Below are 19,838 nucleotides of genomic sequence, written 5' to 3' on the forward strand. Positions count from 1 at the left end.
CAGGCGACAGAGACAGACAGACAGACAGACAGACAGACAGACAGACAGACAAAGGGAGAGGAGAGGAGAGGAGAGGAGAGGAGAGGAGAGGAGAGGAGAGGAGAGGGGAGGGGAGGGGAGGGGAAAGAGAGGAAGGAAGGAAGGAAGGAAGGAAGGAAGGAAGGAAGGAAGGAAGGAAGGAAAGAAAGAAAGAAAGAAAGAAAGAAAGAAAGAAAGAAAGAAAGAAAGAAAGAAAGAAAGAAAGAAAGAAAGGCATGTGATCAAATCTGTGGGCCACTGCTGACTAACAAAGCAACACTAAGCACCTTTGTTGACGGAAATAGAGATATTCTCCATGAGCTTCCAAAACTTCTCATGTTTCAATTCTCTGAAACAGTAATTTCAGTTGACTTCTGAAACAGAGAAGCCTTTTTTTCAAACTACATTTTGGCGGACTCCCGTTCTATAACCTGCATTTTGGCGGACCCCCACTCTATAAAGAAAACAAACAGTGATGAAGGTCTGGAGGGCTTCCCTCCCCCTGCAGCCCCTGAACTGGAACCAAATGTAGCTGGTCTGTCCCTTCCCTAAAGCCAACGCTGCCATAACTGTCCTCAGTATATCCAAGCGTAACACCATGTATGTTCTCATCACTGATCACCACCCAGGCTAAATCAATGAAATCAACTTCCCTATCTCAGTCATTTCTGTGCTACCTAAAGATTAACGGTAAAGGGAAATGTCAGTGGCACAAAATTAATGGAGGAAGTTTTGGAAGGGAAGGGAGTTACTGTGACTAAAATGCCTTAAAAATCAATATGATTGATTTTGTTTTTCATAATAGTTAAATTAACACATATCATTTTCCATTTATTTTATACTATGATTAAAACTTTTAGCCAAATGTGATTTTATTTGATGTTAATAAAAAGTCATCAAGATATATCATCTCAAAGGTAGTGACATTTTTAACTATTTAGCTACTTTTTTTATAAATGACAAAAATGAAACCTGTTACTTAAAAGTAGAGAACAAAAAAATTATACGTAAGGCACAGAATCAAATAACTAAAAAATAAATATAAGGAAAAAAGTTAGACTTTTATCAAAATTAAAAATTTACAGGCCAACCCAGACTTTGTCTGGGAAGGCAAGGCTACACAGAGAAACCCTGTCTCAAAAAATAAAATAAAATAAAATAAACTTCCAAGGTCAGTACACTATAATGGTCACCAATTAAAAAGTGTAATAAGCCCCAGGAGTGTTTCTTTTTTTATGTACATATTTGATAAAGCATTGCTTCTAGAGTATATTCAAAGAACTTTTACCACAATTTCAAAATTAACAAGGAATCTGATTATTAATTTCTCTAAGAAAGGTACAAAAATGTCCAACAGCACATGAAATGTAAAAAATACATCATTAGAGAAATGCAGTCAGGACCACAATGAGGTCCTGCTTTCAGCTACTAGAATCGATGCGAACAAACAGATCAAAACGCAGCTCAGTCAAAACCGCCAGGAGCGCGGCACCAGAAGCCCAAGGCAGGACAGCCAGGACAGCACCTGAGTTAGAGCCAGTCAACGGCCATCCGGAAACTTGTCCCTCTGGCCTCCAGAGGCTGTGACACACATGTGTACGCACACAAGTCCTGCTAAAAGTAGAGGATAAGAGGCAGGGGAGTGGTGATGCACACCTTTAATCCCACACAAGGCAGAGGCAGATGGATCTCTGTGTTCTCTGCCAGCCTGGTCAACAGAGTGAGTTCCAGGCCAGCCAGGGCGACTAGTGAGCCCCTACCTCAGAAAACAAACAAACAAACAAACAGGGGCAGAGGACAAAGCTCTGGAGCAGGGCTACAGCTTACTGCTGGTGTTCACGTGGCATGCCAAGGGCCCCACATCCAATCCTGTACTGTCAAAAATGTTTTTAAGATGCAGAGCTGTCACTGAAGGGTCCGTAAAGACGCCTCCTGCATGCCCCACCAGCAGTCCACTCTAGAAGCATCCTCTCCACACCATACCACACCACACCCAAATCACTGTAACCACAATCCAGAATTCCTATACAGTAGACAGGAAGCCTGCTCTACAAGTTCCCACGTGTGGACTCACGGCAAGCGCTGTGGGGGAAGGGCTCTGGCCGCACTGTGCTCAGCAAGGTGCTGTTGGTCACACGTGACAGCCCCATGTCCCACTGCACTGCTGAATGTGACAAGCTGCAAAGACACACTCAACTCTACTGGCGGACATCCGAGCTATTTCCCGGTGTTGCTGCTGTGAGTAAGCTACTGGGCACATCCCTCTACATGTCTTTTCAAGACTGTTTTCATTGAAGGAAACACGGAGGGCAGACGTGACTTTCTGAGAAACTGCTTGCCTGAGCTGCAAAGTAGCTGTACCACTGCCACCTGTCGCATGTGTGACCCCGCCGAGGGTGTGGACCTCCTTCCAATACAGTCATGCTGGTGAACGTGTGAGGACTTAACCTGCATCCCCTGACAACAGCCACAGCTTAGAACTTCGTTGGCCACCGGCCCATTTCTTAACTTTGTTATTTTTCTTACTGACCTGTAGAAGTTGCACATGGATTCCAAATGTGAAATCCACGTCAGATACATCTTATAACATCTTCTCCCTTTTCATTCTATTAATGACATTTTGTCTAAAAAGAAGCTTGATGAAATCAGTGCCTCTCCTGTTATGGTTATTTGTGTGTGACTATTTTCTGTTTCTCCATACTGGAATGTAAACCATGGTTTATTTTATTCACCCGCTAGAACCACCAGACACTTACATGGTACTGAAATAAATAGTGACTTTCAAACCCGGCACTTGAGAGGCAGAGGGAGGAGAATCTCTGTGAGTTCAAGGTCAGCCAGAGCTATACACAGGGAGACCCTGTCTCTAAGAAAATAAATGGAATGAGCACCTCCTTGTCACATAAGAAGAGTCTCACACCTGGGTATTCACAAATAAAATAAAAAATGTCTAGGATGTACTTCAAAAATGTTCAGGTAAGAAATGTAAAGTAAACTGCTGATAAGTACTTACAAGTGAGTAAAGACACACAGAGAGTCACTGGGCCACTCCATCAGCCCCAAAGGACACACAGACCTGTGATCAAGTGCACACTCTGTTGCAGGCGCCCATGCAGTGCGCACAGTGGCAGAGCAATGAAAATTCTTGACTGTATTCTACATAATGGCTAAAAAAAGCTTAAAACAAGAGGGAAAGTATTGTAATGTCTGCTGCTTCTCAATTGCTTTTTAAATTAATGAAATAATCCAGCACCTCATTACATGAAATTAACAAAACAAGTAGAACACAGAAAATAGCTGAATAGTTTTTCTAAATCTTTAAGAAACTAAATCTGCATGGTACTTGGGGGAGTTTTGTGGGGTTTTCATTTCTTGGGTTTTGGTTTTGGTGTTTGTTTATTGTTTACTGAATTTGGTTTGGGCACCGCTGCTTTGCTAGGAAAGTAGGCAGACACAGTTACTAACGTCAAGAGGAGGAAGGATTGGGTAAAGCCTTAAATAACTGTATGCCACTTGAAGGACAGCTCTGGACAGCTCCCACCACACAGCAGTTACAGAACAGACAACTGATCAACCATCCCAGATGACAGCCACCACTGCTGAAAACATTAACACTAAAAGTCAGCGCTGGAGCCAGAGACCATCCAGAAGCAGAGAGCCTGATGCAGCCCTTACGTTATCAAGTCTACAGTGAAAACAGGAGTGAGCACGAGTGCAGAGCAGTGTTAATAAGTACTTTGAAGTGATGTAAAAGGGATTAAACGGAAATGAGAGTTTATACTAATATAGGCTTTAAAAATTCATTAGAAAGGTTATTAGAACAAGTATCATATTCCCAGTGGAGATGGGAATAAGATCATCTTCTTTCTTCTTGAAAGATTCAAAGATCACCTGATTACAACAGTTAAAGGACTTTTTTTCTGAAGTAGATTTTATTCATTCACACAACAAACACTTACTAAAAGCTTGCTAAGTATCTGAAAGCACCCTGATTCTACCAGCAATAAAGTAAAATATGACATAATCTCCTTCCTGACATACCATCATTTGTAAGACAGCCAAAAAAAAAGGAAAATAAAATGAAATGAAATGAATCTCAGAATTCTTCTCTCGGGAGAATTTGAAGACTAAAAAAACCTAGCAGGTATGTAGACTAACTAAGACAGTGGCATGGGGCACAAAGAGCTGGCTTAGTGGATGCCTGCTACCAAGCCAAACATGACTATCTGAGTTCAGTCCCTGGAACCACACCTCGAAAGGAGCAAACCAAGTCCCTCAACTTGTTCTCTGATCTCTACACGTGCACCAAGACATGTTTACATGTTTTGCTTTGTTGTTTGTTTTTTAAGTGGCAGCATGTATTACTAAACCCTACCTTCTTCAAACATCACGTTTCTCTAGACCCAGTCATCAATCACCATCCACTCATATCATCACTGAGTCCCAAAGATTTCCAAACACAGTTATAAGGGCCTACACTGGAGCTGAGTGTGGCTTACTGGTAGGACAGTTGCTAGCATGTACAAGGTTCTGAGCCCAACAACACAGAGACACAGATACACACATACACAAACACAAACATATACACACATACTTTTAAGCAGTTGTTCCTGGCTATGAAAATAAGTTATACATAACTCCTTTTATTGTATTCATCTTACCTATAATAAATAATAAAGTTAATTCCATCCAGAAACTGTCAAAAATTAAAGTGTCTGAGTTATTCGTCATCTTTTAAGGGAAAAGTATATCTGAAAAAAAGAAACAGATTTTTGGGGACAAGAATAAAGCACAGCAAGAAAAGCTCGCCAGCAGCCTTCTGATGACACCTGCTGGCCGCTTCTCCCAGAGCCTGGCAGGGTCTGGAGGAAGCAATCAGGAGGCGGCCTGCACCTGCTCTCTGCACTAGGCAAAGCCCCTGAGGTGCTCCAGCATACTCACTAGCCTTGTTCGCTTACTACTCACTCGAGGCACTAGTCTTCATGGCTCTGCGTGCCTTCTGTCCTCTCTAGGAGGATCAGGAAACTGCTCAGCTCTTCCATTTCACAGGAGTCACTCACACAGACATAAAGGCTGCACAAGAACCCATCATCACCTTAACCCAATCACCCTCCCTTACACCTCACCCTTCCTGAACACTCCTACACAGAAATTCCTAACAGTGTCATGACCTTTCCCCTTGAGAAATTCAAAAACAGATAGGGCCCTGTGGCTATGATCCTACACAAAGCGACACACATGGCTAAGAGCTTCAATGGCAACACCCGAGTAAGAGGAAAATAAAGGAAAGTATCTCTCTGATCTGCCACTTCAAATCTGCATCAGGATAGACAGTGTCGCCTATGCTAACCCCAAGTCCACCCCCAGTCTGCCTATGAACCCTCCTACTACTGATGAGCAGAGTGCCCAGCCCTCAGGCAGGCCTTTCCTACCAGAAACATCATGGAAAAGGCGGCACAGAATACAGTCTCTAATCCCATAGGGCAAAAAGAGTACACTTCCGGAAAACCCTTATCGTTGTGTTGTAAAGTGGAATAAATAATTCTGACAACTTTTACTAGCTAACACTAGGTGCAATTTTCCACAAATGGACATACAAGAGTCAACTTTATTCACACAGAGCTGGTTCATCAACACTTGGGTCCCACCAACTCTACCTCCTTGCTGTCCTAGGAAACACGACACATTTTCTTGGTTATAATACGCAAAGCTCTTTATAAAATTACCCTAGGAAGTGTCTGACAGTTTTAAATCAGTCTACAAATTGTTACTGCTTCAGAAAGCTCAGCGGCTGCCTCTTCAGTCTGATGAGTTGAGTCAACAGCATCTGAGAGACCAAGAACACTGACAGTGAGTGTGTTCTGCCTGGACACTCGGTCTCAAGGCATCCACGCCTCCCACCTACCCTTCCCAAAGGAGCACGAAGAAGATGCCGCAAGAACAGCTGTGCAGCCCACAGGAAACAGATATAAGGCTTCTTCCCCAAAGCCAGAGAAAAACTGAGGGCTCCTCCAATCGCCAGGGAATGAGCCACCTTGAGCCTACCCAGAGTCATTCATTAGTCCTTCGGATGGCAACTCCTACAGAATCTCACTGCCGCCACAGGACAGACCTGATACCAGAGTACCTAGCCAAGTTCACTCCCTATACCGGAGCCATAGGAACAGCAGGATAAGAAATGTTTTAGGTCATTACATTGTGACATCTTGGTTATTGGGCAATGGAAGCCCTTCTCTCTGTTCTGACCTCCTTTTCTGGCATTTTAATGTTGTCCTTCCTACCTTAACAGGAGGTTTCTGTATAGCACAGCAGTGCTGGCACACAAGAGAATATCCGAATGTTATCAGTCACATGAAATGCTTTACCAGGCAGAATTCCTCTCCACTTTGTTTAATAAAATGACATTTACATTTCTCTCTCCTACTACCAAAATTGAAATAAATCAAGAGTTACTAAAGAATTGCCTAATATCGCAATGAGGTAGAGCAAACTTTAAATTTAGATTCATACAGCATAAAGGAAATATCTTACTGTATCTGGAAAAGCACACTCCTTTGGGATGGAAGCATTCTGCCTCGGGAATCAACTGAGCCAACAGCTTGCCTCAGACATACCAGCAGTAAAGGGTTCATTTCTAGTTAAGAGTCAGAAAATTATCATACCCAAACTTGAGAAGCACATGTCTGAAAAGGTCACTGTCCACTGGTTACTGTCACAACACAATTAACATTCACCTACTGGTACTGGAAAGCATTCACACTTTAGGGCTAGAAACTTAGGGCTAGAAAGATGGCTCAAACACCCAAGTTCAGCTCCTAGCACCCACATCAAGTGGGTCAAAACCCAACCTGATATAACTCTAGCACCAAGGGATCCAATGCCTCTGTCCTCTGAATAAACCTCTGTTGCACAAACCCAGATTCAAATGCACCTACCTACACATAATTAAAAATAATAAAAATAGTTGGGCATTTTTATTTTTACTTTTGGTCCATGTCTTTGATCGCAGTAATGAGTGAGGAAGATAGAGACATTTTGCTATGAGTTCCAGGCCAGCCTCATCTACAAAGTGAGTCCTGGACAGCCAAGGCTACACAGAGAAACCCTGTCTTAAAAAACTACTGATGATGATGATGATGATGATGATGATGTCAATAATAATAAATCTTCTGATTTATTATGTTCAGGCTGAGTCCAAGAACATTTAAAGATAAGTAGGCTGGAACTGTGTATTCCCAAGCCTAGGAATCAGAAGAAATTAGAATTCTCATTTAAATTAAACTTTATTTCTATTCCAGAGGAAAACCATGCTATATTTTAAAATCTAATTCAATTTTGTCCGGAAGTTAAAAATCAAACATTTGTTTAGTGTTTAAATTAGAATAGAAACAACACCGAACCGCCACACTGATCAGGGTCACCGCTCGGGGACAGTAGCACCTACCACTCTCTGAGATTCTTCTCCTTAGACCAGCACTTAGGAAGATGGCTGACAGTGATAGAACCACAAGGTAAACCATACTGTAAAATCAGCTCCTCCCTCACACCTGACCTTCCTTTGTTAAATCCTTCCCACATGTGAAACACTATTTTCTAAATCTATTCAAATGATATAGTCATTAAATTAACTTTCTGACAACTTTATATCAACTATATCTAACAAATGTTTCATACTCAGAAAAATTCTACACAAAAAGTTAAAATTAAATGTATCTTTTTAAAGGCATTTTTTAAAATCAATACTTTGGTAGTTTTTCCATCTAATTATTTGAGAAAAAAAATATACATACATACATAGATATATATAGCCAGAAATAAAAGGGAAATGAATAAGGGGTGACTCTGAATAAAAAATGAGAAAAATTCAGTACCATTAAAAGCACACCTTACTAGTGTGTCTCACGGTATTTGAAAAGGTTGTTTTATTATCAGTGTAACTAATCACAATGAAACCATCTCTTACAACTAAAGACATTATAATGAATTTTCTTTACAGCTACAGAGAAATGGGATTTGCTGTTTCACATCAAATAGAACAGGCTGTATAAATTCTACTTCCTATTTATTGTAAAATATAATTTCATCCATAAAATCAGTCATGAAATATTAAAACTGAAACAACAGAATTTACGTCCTTCACTTAATTTAGTTTAAACGGTCTATTCACTAAAGCTAGAGGTGGGAGGTTACACGCCATGCAGCCGTCTTTTCTCATTAAGTGTTTCCATTAGACCCTTGATTTTCAAGAATTTATAATGCAGCCATTAAAAAAAAAGCATTGCATGATAAAAGTTAGTCTATGTTCCTTATATTTTCCCTTCTTCTCTTCCAAAAGCAAGAAGATGAAGCACATTATGTATGAACGCTGAGAAGAGTGGAAGACAGGGAAGCATAAAACTAAAGAAACAGATTACACTGACATTTTTAACACTCATGAAAAAGAATACTAAGCTACAAAGAGGTCCAGCTACACCAAATCAGCTGGAGAACACAGGGAAGTTTCAGCTTCCTTGTTGTAACCCAAGAAGGAAGGACTAAGATTCCTAAATTCAATCAAAAGTCCCTTACCAATATGAGCTGCTAGGCACTCAAACACTATATTCTTAGTACTGGGTTTTATTCTTAACTGAAGCAGAAAAACAGAAATATGGGATTGTGAAAATATAAATCTGGAGACACTGTAACAAAAATAAAAGAGAGAAAGAGAGGGAAAGAAAGAGAATGCTGAAGCCACACGGCACACAGCTCTTGCTTAGATTCGTCAGGTCTGCGAGAAGAGATGGAATACAAAGAACTGCAGGGGAAAAAAAGACTAAAACTACTAATTTTGGAAGAAATCTGGAAAACACTATAATTCCAGATGTCAATAAGCTAACACACCATATAAAACTATCAAGCCTCAAGACATTTGGAATATAAATTATTAGGTACCAAAGATCTGCGTGTTAAGAAAGTATATTTAGAACGAAGAAAATCTTCAGCTTTAAATTTTTAAAAGAATATAGTTCTACTCAAGTCCATTTATATAATAAGGTTAATTTTTTTCCTCTCAGTGGTAAAATTATAGATAAATCTTTTCTCCAATCCCTGGCATTTTTTTTCTATACTTTCCAAAATATACTTTAGAATAGGAGTTGACTAAGTGTGAAGTTTAAGGAAAAAAAACAAAGTTGATTCCTGTTATTGAAGTAATAGAAAGTGATGACTGCTATCAAAGAAAAGAGGAGGAAGCCTTTAACTGGAAATATATACTTGCAACAGTACTGTTCAGATAAAACTCAATATCAAAAGAACACAAATAAAAGCCAAGTCAGGGGAAACATAACTACAGTCAAAGATGTTTAGTTCCAAGCCTGGTCAAACAGCAAGAACAGCAGACATTGAGAACTGCCTATGGCTCCCTGGGTCTCATGTGAACATGCTGGTGCTGGCTAGAGGAGAACACTGAGCATGCTGGTCCCCATTGTCCACCCAATGGGACCAGCTGATACCAGGACTGGCCAAGGAAGACACATGATGAACCTGTAGCTCTTTCCACCTAAAAGAAGGGAGATGTTTTAAAAGAAGAATGTTAAGAAGACACAGAAGCAAGATTAAGCACTACCAATCTGTTAACTACCTTAGTGAGAAAGCATTTCAATGACTTGACGATGGACAAAGGGATGGATGAATAGATAGCTAGATGAACGGACTGATGAGAACAATGTGGTAAAGGTAAGAAGGAAAGAAAAGGGGTCTAAAGGACAGCTCCGTTTAGGATAGAGGGCCAAGGGCCAAACACAAAGGAGGGCTAGAAAGAGGAAGTTATATTGACAAAAAAAAAAAAAAAAAAAAATGTATAAGGCAAGATTCATCAATGGAACTAAGGCTGAGAGAATATTTTGTTATGGAACATAATATATGCATGATGTTTAAACGGTCTCCTCAGAAGCCAGTGATTAATTCCAAGGTAAGAAAATAAAATCTGCCAGGCACAAGGACGCATGCTTATGATCCCAGCACTCTGGGAGGCAGAGGCAGGCAGATCTCTGTGGATTTGAGGCCAGCCTGGTCTACAAAGTGAGCCAGGACAGCCAAGGCTACACAGAGAAACCCTATCTCGAAAAAAACAAAAAAGAAAAAATAAGTAGATAAGAAAGAAAAGAAGGAAGGAAGGAAGGAAGGAAGGAAGGAAGGAAGGAAGGAAGGAAGGAACTAAAAAAGAAAAGAAAATACAACTTAGTAACTGTGAAGTGAAGAAAAAAATAAGTGGTACTATCTTGGCTGGGTGATCAAAAGGGGGTAGATGGACAAAATGTACTCCAAGGTGTGACATCATGATAACATCACATTGCCCACGCATCAGCCAAGAATAAAAATCTCTGGCTAACAGAAAACAGCAAACAAACATAGTCCCAGGAGTGTTTTGTTTAAAGAAATAAAATGGAGAAGGTCCACCCATCTCAAAACTCAGTGTCATGAAAGATTATGGAAATGTTCTAAGTTATAGGAGGCTAAGGAAACATGGAGACTAGATGCAGTATCTGAAGACTAACTCCCGCACTGGCATTGGCAAATGTAATACAGGCATTGTAGGTCAACTCAAAATACCTGCCAATAACAGTTACAAAACTAGTAACACTACTGCAGAATTTTAAGAGAACACCTCTCTTAGATTCTGTGGTTTAGCTTGGCATTTCTAAGGCAGGGACTCAGTGCACAGGCATGTCTGGACGGGACCTCATAGAGATACTCCTGCTTTTGCAGGAGTATCATGTCCAGTTAAAAATATCTTTTTTTTTTTTTTTTTTTTTTTTTAAGACAGGGTTTCTCTGTGTAACAGAGCCCTTACTGTTCCGGCTCTGCAGACCAGGCCGGCCTATAACTCACAGAGATCTGCCTGCCTCTGCCCCAAGTGCTGGGATTACAGGTGTGCATCACCACGCCCAGCTCAAGAATATCTCTGTTGTTAAGAAGTTATCAACTGGGACTGGATAGATGGCTCCGGTTGTTCTTCCAGAGGACCAGGGTTCAATTCTCAGAACCCACACGATAGTTCACAACTGTCTGTTACTCCTCTTCCAGGGATCCAACATGTAAGTAAAATACCAATGCACATAAAATAAAAATAAATTAATTGGGGCTGGAGAGATAGCTCAGAGGGTAAGAGTACTGAGTGTTCTTCCAGAGGTCCTGAGTTCAATTCTCAGCAACCACATGGTGGCTCTTTAACCATCTATAATGTTACCTGATGCCCTCTTCTGGCACGCAGGTATGTACATTCAGATAGGGCACTTATATATATATATAAAATAAATAAATCCTAAAAGACCTATTTCAGTGACAGATCCTAAAATTCTGGGCTGAGGGGTCTCTTCTGAAACTGATACTCTAGCCAAGGACCACTCATAGAGATGAACTGGAACCCCTGCACAGAGGTAGCCTATGGCAGTTCAGTGTCCAAGTGGCCTAATAGTAATGGGGACAGGGATTGTCTCTGACATAACTGATTGGCCTGCTCTTTGATCACCTCCCCCTAAGGTGATCCCGAGTTTGGTTTCGAGCACCCAGAGTTCACAACTGCCTGTACCCTAGCCTCTGACCTCTGCAGGCACCTGTAATACGGGCACAAGCCCCGGTCCTTGGGCATGCGTGCTGAAGCACACAGCTCAATCAGACCTTTATCTGGATGTGTTTCGCTTCTGTCTTCTGGCATCAACACATACCAATCCTTTAACTAGTGAGCAAAGGTATAAAATTTCAAGGAGAGATTCTGAATGAAAAAAGTCTGCCCTGTAGTAGACATCTATATGCTGACCTTGAGTTTCTAACAAACCTACTTTACTTAGGGTTATTAAATGCTTCTACCTCCCTTCCAACCCCTCAATACCTGGTAGGAAGGAAAGAAGCTGCTTCCCACTGGGTAGGGTTGTAGGATTCCTTGGGGGGTAATACCAATAAGTCCAGGTAACCAGCAAATCAGCAAACAGCAAATGCAGCAGCAGGACGAACCAGCAGCAAGCAGTCCTCCTCCAAGCAGCTGCACCTTCTTTCTCTGGGATGTCATATTTATATCCCTCAAAGTCCTCAGACTGCAACTAATTCCACCTGGCAAAGACCACACTCCACACAAGACACTTAACAGGTGTGGACAAACTAAACTCCCCAACTTGGAATTTTAACAAAAACATGTTTACATAGTATAAACCAAAACATCAACAACACCTATATTTTCAAAGAGTTCTCCAGGTGGTACTAAAGAGTTTTATTTGGGGACCACTGAGCCTCTCTAACTCTTCGGATAGAAAATATACATTTATTGTTTATGTACTGGACCATAAAGCGGTAAGGCGGAAGCATGTTGAGGGTAAGAGCCAATCAAAAAACATAATGAAAAAAATGAAAAAAAAAAAACATAATGAACATATTTCACAAAACTATCACACAGGTCTCCAGAGATACTTGTCTGCACCATAATTTGCCATACAAAATTATTTTCAATGTCACACTTTTAGCAAGCATTGCCCTAGTAATACAATAAAACACGTAAGAGATAACAGATTCTGTTTCCAGAAGGTTCTGTTGGTTGGTTGGTTGGTTGGTTGGTTGGTTGGTTGGTGGGCGGGCGGGTCGGTTGGTTGGTTTTATTGAGACAGGGTTTTTCTGTGTAGCCTTGGCTATCCTGGACTCTCTTTGTAGACCAGGCCTGCCTCGAACTCACAGCAATCTGCCTGCCTTTGCATCCCTAAGTGCTGGGATCAAAGGCCACCACAACCTTCCTGAAGGTTCTTAATGAAAACCATTTGATCTCATTTTTAGAAAGACTATTATTTCTATTCCCTTCCCTTCGATGACCTAAAATTTCTAAGCTATTTTTAAAACTGTATTACCACCTTACTTTAAATTCTAATGGTCTTATAATTATATTTTAAATTAGCATGCACTCCTTTAACTGATATTCTTCACTGAAAAATAATTGATCCAATATATATCAAATTCTGCTCCATAAGTTACAATGTGTACTTCCAAAGAAGTACATTCTCGGTTTGAAACACACAGTTCCAGTTACATTTATCAGGGTTCTCTGTGCTGACAATTAGTAACTGGAGAGCATGCTGCGCTTGAGGCACGCTTGATTCAGGCCTGTTCCTCACCCCAAATCAGTCTTTTTCCAACCACTCCTCTATCTGCCTTCTTAGCTTTAAAACTGCTTTCACTAAAAGAAAAAAGCCTCACTGCGTAAGACAAAACATGACAGTGTGAACATCAAACACGCTGCAAGGCACCCCCAATCAGAGCATGGAGATCACCTAGCTTTCCCAAAAGCAGGCAAGACAAGAGCCCGAGTACCTGGACTCTACTGTAAAAGCTGTACTCTACAAGGGATCACAAGGGATCACATCCTGTGTCTTAAATACACACGGCTCTGTATGGAAGATCTCTCGAGGTCAGTCACATTCCTGGTAAAGGACTGAGTGTCAGACACTGTAACGTTCCCTAATTGTAAATGCTTGACAGTTCTCACGATTTTGACAATTTTAGCACTTGATTATCAAACAAAAATAGTAGTGCTGTTTGGTTCTAAAGTGTGCTTGATTTGAACATGAATGTTGGAACCACATTTCTTGTACTCCTACAGAACTTCCCAAGTGGTGGAAAAGTGACACCACAACAACTTTGTAAAACAAAACCCCCAGTGTGGATATTAATATGACAAAGGAAAAGAAGGTTATCAAAATCCAGGGGGAAAGTTGGCCAGTGTTGATTTCCCAAAAATGCCACGTTTTCTCAACAAAACGTCTAGACAGAAGTAGAATGTCCCAAGTTATAGGGAATGACATGGCCCCACGGTCTAATGAGCCAGACAGGAAACCTGAGGAAGCCTGCTGTCTGCAGGAATAAAGGCATACATCGTGCTCTGAAAACAAGCCTACCCTAGTAAAGAAAGAGTAACTGAGAACAGGAAGAACACCCTCACCAGTCTCCCCAGCACTCACTCATTCCTACCTTGACCTGCCTTTGCTTTGCTATTGACCTGTGCGTGATTTTTTTTTTCTTAAGGGTGCATGGCACTGAACAGTTGGACTGTTCTTCCCCATGCCCACTGCAGGCTGCTGAATTTAAGGTGGTGATAGTAAGAAAGCATGCTGCCAGAGGCTCACTCCGGTCAAGTCGGTTATTTAGTGGCACAAAACTTGGCAGTAATGTGCTCAGACAGTGCCTGGAACAGGAAGTGCTCTGGAAGAACTAAGCACCAGAGTCATCAAGACCAGTTTCCCTGAGCACATGTAGGAGCAAAGATCTGTCAGACTTCAGCATGACATCTGCAGCCCCAGCTAACCTTACTCATAGAAACAGCACCCCCAGACAGGCATGCAGGTCAGACCACAGGTTAGGGAACACATGTGTTATCTCCCAGTCTTCCGTGTCAACCATCCGTCCCTCCTAAGACCATCGCTCTTCTTAGAAAGGTAACACCAATCTGATTCCCTTTCTTGTCTCTTTGTTTTGGTGTTTCCTTTTTCAGTGTTGAGTATGTATCCAAAGCTTTGTGCATATGGTAGACAAGCACAACCCAGAAAGCTACATCCCAAACCTGCTTTTCATTCATAATGTCTGTATTCTCAACATTAATGCAACTTTGTTCTGTGCTCCTGAACTTTAAAAACTGGGGGCACGGGAGAGATTGTGTGCAATCTTTCACACCTCAACATGTATGTTCCTTTAGTTTGAGAGAGGGTCTTCCCAAGATGCCTCTGGCAGGAAAGGTTGTCAAGGCAGTGAGGTATGACTGGCCACAAGCCTTATCATCCCCTCAGCCCCCAGGACTGCTGGGATTGTACATGTGCACAAATGTGCCTAGCTCCTTTTTTTTTTTTTGTACACGACTCCAGGCACTTGGGAAGTGTTTTCCTGGGGCATTGCCTTTCAAACATTACCATCAGCAGAGTTTCATGCTGATAGCCCAGTTCTTGGGACACAGGCAGACATCTCTTTGTGCTTGAGGTCAGCCAGGCCTACATAGAACACTCCAGGCCAGCCAAGGGATACATAGTAAGAGCCAGTCTCAAATTAAAAAAAAAAAAAAATTTAAAGCATCAAATCAAAATCTTCATTAATGCTGAGACACAATTTAGCACCACTGCTGTGAATAAAGACTAAGAGCATTAACATGAAGATTCTGATGGTGGAGGCAGAATTTTGAGTTCAAGGTCAGCCTAGGTTACATGACAAGATACTATAGAGTACATATAGCTCCCATCACTACCAACTTAACACTCACACTCGTCTTAACCTACTTATTCTAGGCCAACAATATTGTCAGGCCTTCTACATTGTTGCCAACCTAAAGTCTACATTACACAGCAGTATGGTCTTCTAATTACTAAACAACTAGAGCATCTTTATATTCATGTTGTATGTAAAATACATATTTGATTATTTATCCATTTTTCTCCTATTTGTTTTTAAATCGTGTGTGTGAGAGAGACAGAGACAAAGACAGTGGGAGAGAGAGAGAGGGAGGGAAATGGGGAGGGGAGGGGAAGAGAGGAGGGGAGAGAAAATGGGCATGTGTGTGAAGAGGTCAGAAGGCAACTTCTGGAAGTCAGTCCTCACCTTCCACCTTGCTGAGGCAAGTCTCCACTGTTTCTGCTCCTGTTGTATATTTCAAACTAGCTGGTCTGCAAGCCACCTGGCAATCCTCTGCTGTCCATCTCATGGCAGGATTCCTGAGTTTTCACACAGGTTCATCACGCTTTAGCAGACACCACTCTCACCTGCTATCTCCTTAGCTCCAGCTTCCCATTATTCTTATTGATTTGGGCTGCTTGTCCTTTCAGACAGTATCAGCCTTTTACCAGTAATATGTACTGACACATTCAGTTCTGTTATGCTGCCAGGTCATTTCTGGAGGGGTCTTCTTCATATACCATTATCCACACTAACACTGTCAATCATACTACTCATCGTTTCTCTTGTGACCTGTGCCTTCTGTGACTGACTCAAGAACCTCAGCCAGTCATACAACTACTGCCCTGGATGCCCTTTTAAATATTTTATAGTTTCACCTTCAATATGTGAGTCTTATCAGCCTGTATGTGACTGTTTCTAGTTACATAAATTAGAGATGCATCTCATGATAAATTTCTATTTGCTAATGAGTACACACGAAAACTGTAATTTTAAGGTATCAAAGTGGCGTGAGCCCGAGAAGGCTGTTTCTGACCACTGCATTTCCCAGGGTTTTGCTCGGCTATCCTGACAGTCTTCCTAGATTTCCTGCCCTCTTTAGGGTACACTCTGCCCCACAAGTACCTTCCCAATTCCTGTCATAAACTGAACCTACCTCCTCACGGGCTCTTACCATACATTCCAACAATGTATTTGATAACAAAACTGTGCACTCCCTGGAGCAAAGTGCCTATAGTCAGACTTCTAAGGACTTAAAGAACAAAGTTTAACTGCTAGAAGAGTGGACGCTAAGGTGCTGTGGAAGCCAGTGTGCTGGCCTAGCGACACAAGTAGGGAGGGCTGTGCAATCACGCTGCCTGGGCTGGAATCCTAGCACCGCCATGTAAGAGCTGCATGGACTTTCACAAACTCCTTACCCTAAATTGAGTGCGCCACGTGGATAAAATGTAGTGCCCAGCTCAAAGAATGTGCTGGAGACTAAGTGAAAGTATGAAAAGTGTTCAGACAAACTAAGAGCTCAAAACATTATTGTTATTTCCACTGAATTCTATGTTGATTACCCTTATTACTCCTTACTACCAAGTCCTTACTATTTCAGAAAATTCCAGTTTTCTGGGGTATACATAAGAGAGCCAAACTACTAAAAAGTAACATTACATCCAGAAAATAACCAACTTCAAATTGAGACTCTCCATCCACGTCCACCATCTCCCCAAAAAGATGGCTCCTCCAGAGCTGCATGTGGGAAAGTTCTGCATGTGATTACAGGAAGCCAAAAGTTCCCTTATGCTTTGATACAACCATCAATTTCTGTCTTCCTTGCAGCTACTTGTTGGTTACACTGTAGGCAATTATAATGTGTAAATAGTTAAACAGAGTTGTTGGAACCATAATCTATTTACAATAGAGAGAGGGTATAGTTGTAGAGAATGAAAACAATAAAAGCCACTTTTCACCAAAAGAAATCTTTAATACAGATATAAGTACATATACACATAAGATATAGGTTGTGTTCTATTTGAGTCTGGAATGCCCCCACATGCTCTAGTTTTGACTTCTTGGTGCCCAACTTGTGGCCTTATTTTGAAGCTTAGAATCCTTTAGGAAGCAGAGCCTGTTGGGCAGATGATCAGCAGCAGGAGCATGTCTCTCGAAGTTACACCTGCCCAACTCCAACTGTTTTCTCTGCTTCCTGTCCACAGCACATGCTCCCATGCTCCCACTGTCATGAATTGCACCTATCCTTCAGCTCTTCAAAGCTAAGAGCTAGTAAACTTCTCCCCTGGGAGGGGGAGTGGTTCTGACAGATATTTTGGTCACAGCCAATGCAAAAGTAACTTTAAAAAAAAAAAGAGCAAAGAATTGAAGCAATCACTGTAAGGAACCCTGACTCTGCAAAGTTAAGGCTCCTGGACCTGATCTGCAAAAGGAATGTGACAGAGTCTAGAAACATGAGCTAGAGATGCTCTAGAAAGTTCCACAGAGAGTACCAGGCACTTTTCCTGGGATGTTTAAAGACCAAAATGTTAACAGAAACCCAGACAGTAAAGACTGCATCAGTGACCTTGCAGAAGAACAAGATCCACTCAGGTGTTGGACCAGAGCTCATTCTTGCCACTTCTCCTGGCTCTGACAGCTCCTAATACAGTGAATGAACAAAGCAAGTCCAGCAAGCTAACTGGTAACAAGCCAAGCTAAAGTTTCTTACTTTGGAAGTTACCTTCCTATTTTGAAGGAATCCATTACTGTTTTTGAGAGCTGTCTCTCACCACTCCTAGAAACTAGGATGGTTCAGCCAATCTTACGTCCTTACTTAAAACTTTAAACATCACAAATATGCAGAGCCAGAAGGAAGTCCATCCATTCTCCTCCCTCTCCTCACCACAAATGGCAGATAGACTCAAGAGTCTATCAACAAAGGTGGCAGCTTCTTCACTGGAAACTTTGTCAGTAGGAAAATTCTAACCAGACTACATACAGGATACAGCCTGGGCTATTGCTTCAAACACCATTCTCTCTTTAAACACCTGCCCCTTTAATTCTGAAAGCTATCCACTTATCTTCCAGGATATGCTCTCCCATTTAAGTCAGTCACAGTTACCAACCAAGAGTTCACCCTCAGAGAACGCTGCCTCAGTGAGGGACTGTGCTGCCAGGGCCAGCCACTATCCAGTCTCCACTCCACATCCAGAAGTTTCCTTAGTGCCACAATGGGCACGAAGCAAGCAGGCAAACATTTCCTGAGGGAATTCCACAGCTGGGAAGCTAAGGCAACTCTGTTCAAACACCACCTTGCACTCCTGAACACCCACTATCACTTACTGCCGGAGTGTCAAGTATCAGCTGGAACCCCACAGCTAACCTTACTCAGAAGTTTACAAACTAGGATTCTTTTCACCTAATTAGTAAACCATGTTCTTAACAGGAAAAACTAAAAAGAAAAAAAAATAGGATTCTATTTCACTAGAGTTCTCCTCCAGTGAGAATTTGGGAATTCTAATTTGAGAAAACCATCCCGTGACAAAGATCGTACCTACTAAAACTCAAATGCCGTTTCCTGCAAGGATTCACCTCCTGCCGGGCAAGTAGGTATAACTCATCTGTATTTCCAGATCTCAGCCATTAAAATAGCGGTCTCTCCTAAACCAGATCTCAAAATCACCTAAGTAAACATTACTATTCCAGCACCTACAGTGACAGCAGGAAGTGCTGCTTTTCCAGCACCCAGAAAGACGCTCAGCACAAACAGGAAGTGCCGCTTTTCCGGCACCTACAATGATGGCCGGCACAAACGAGTAGGCTTCTGAAGTGAAGACACCTTGCTTTAGTACCAAATCCACCCTTTGTGCTACCCTGTAACTTTTCTACAACTCCAAAAAAAACTTAGAAAAATTTTAATGGAGCCAATCTTTGGTGCTGTAAGCAATTATTACAGCTGCTATCCAGAGCTTGGCGTGTGCCAACAGGAACATTCGTTATTTGTAACAAAACTTAGTACTTAACATTTGAAAGTGGACATTAATTTTGTTCGCATTATTTAACAGATGTTTGCATACTGGAAGTAACTGCAACTATACAAGGTTTTCCTGCTTTATGAAATGGGCAGAGTACGTTCAACTGGCAGGTGGTCTTCGAGTATTTCCTAGTCAGTGTTTTGTTTTCTGGGACTAGCCCTGTCAAGCATTGGCTAAAAAGTTTTAACTCAAGTCACCACTAGGGCATGACCGCCCAGAACATAAGAAATCCTCATGGAGGGGACGCTGTCACAAACGCCAACTCCACCAACAGGCCCTACTCCAGAACTCTTCACTCTAGACGGGCCGCTCAAAGCCTAACACAGCCGACAGGGGTCAGCAGCTACTGCTCAACGCCCAGCAGACTGAACATCAGACAGAAGGCCAGCACGGCCACGCGATGCTCCCGAGGCGGCGAAAGCAAGCCCACTGCCAGGCTGTCCGCTGTGGAGCGCGGCGGTGGCCCGAGGCTCCCGACGGTCGCACGGCTCCCTGCTCCCGGCGCGGCGTAACGGAAGAAGCGCGAGTGGCGGCGGCTCAGGCAGGGCACCGGGTGCACGGAAGCGGCGGCCCGGAGCCTGGGCCGGGAAGCCGGTGCCTCGGGGAGGGCGGGGCGGCGCCGCGGCCGGGGAC

The sequence above is a fragment of the Psammomys obesus genome, unplaced genomic scaffold (assembly GCF_907164565.1).
Source record: "Psammomys obesus unplaced genomic scaffold, mPsaObe1.curated_primary_1811, whole genome shotgun sequence".
Taxonomy (NCBI): domain Eukaryota; kingdom Metazoa; phylum Chordata; class Mammalia; order Rodentia; family Muridae; genus Psammomys; species Psammomys obesus.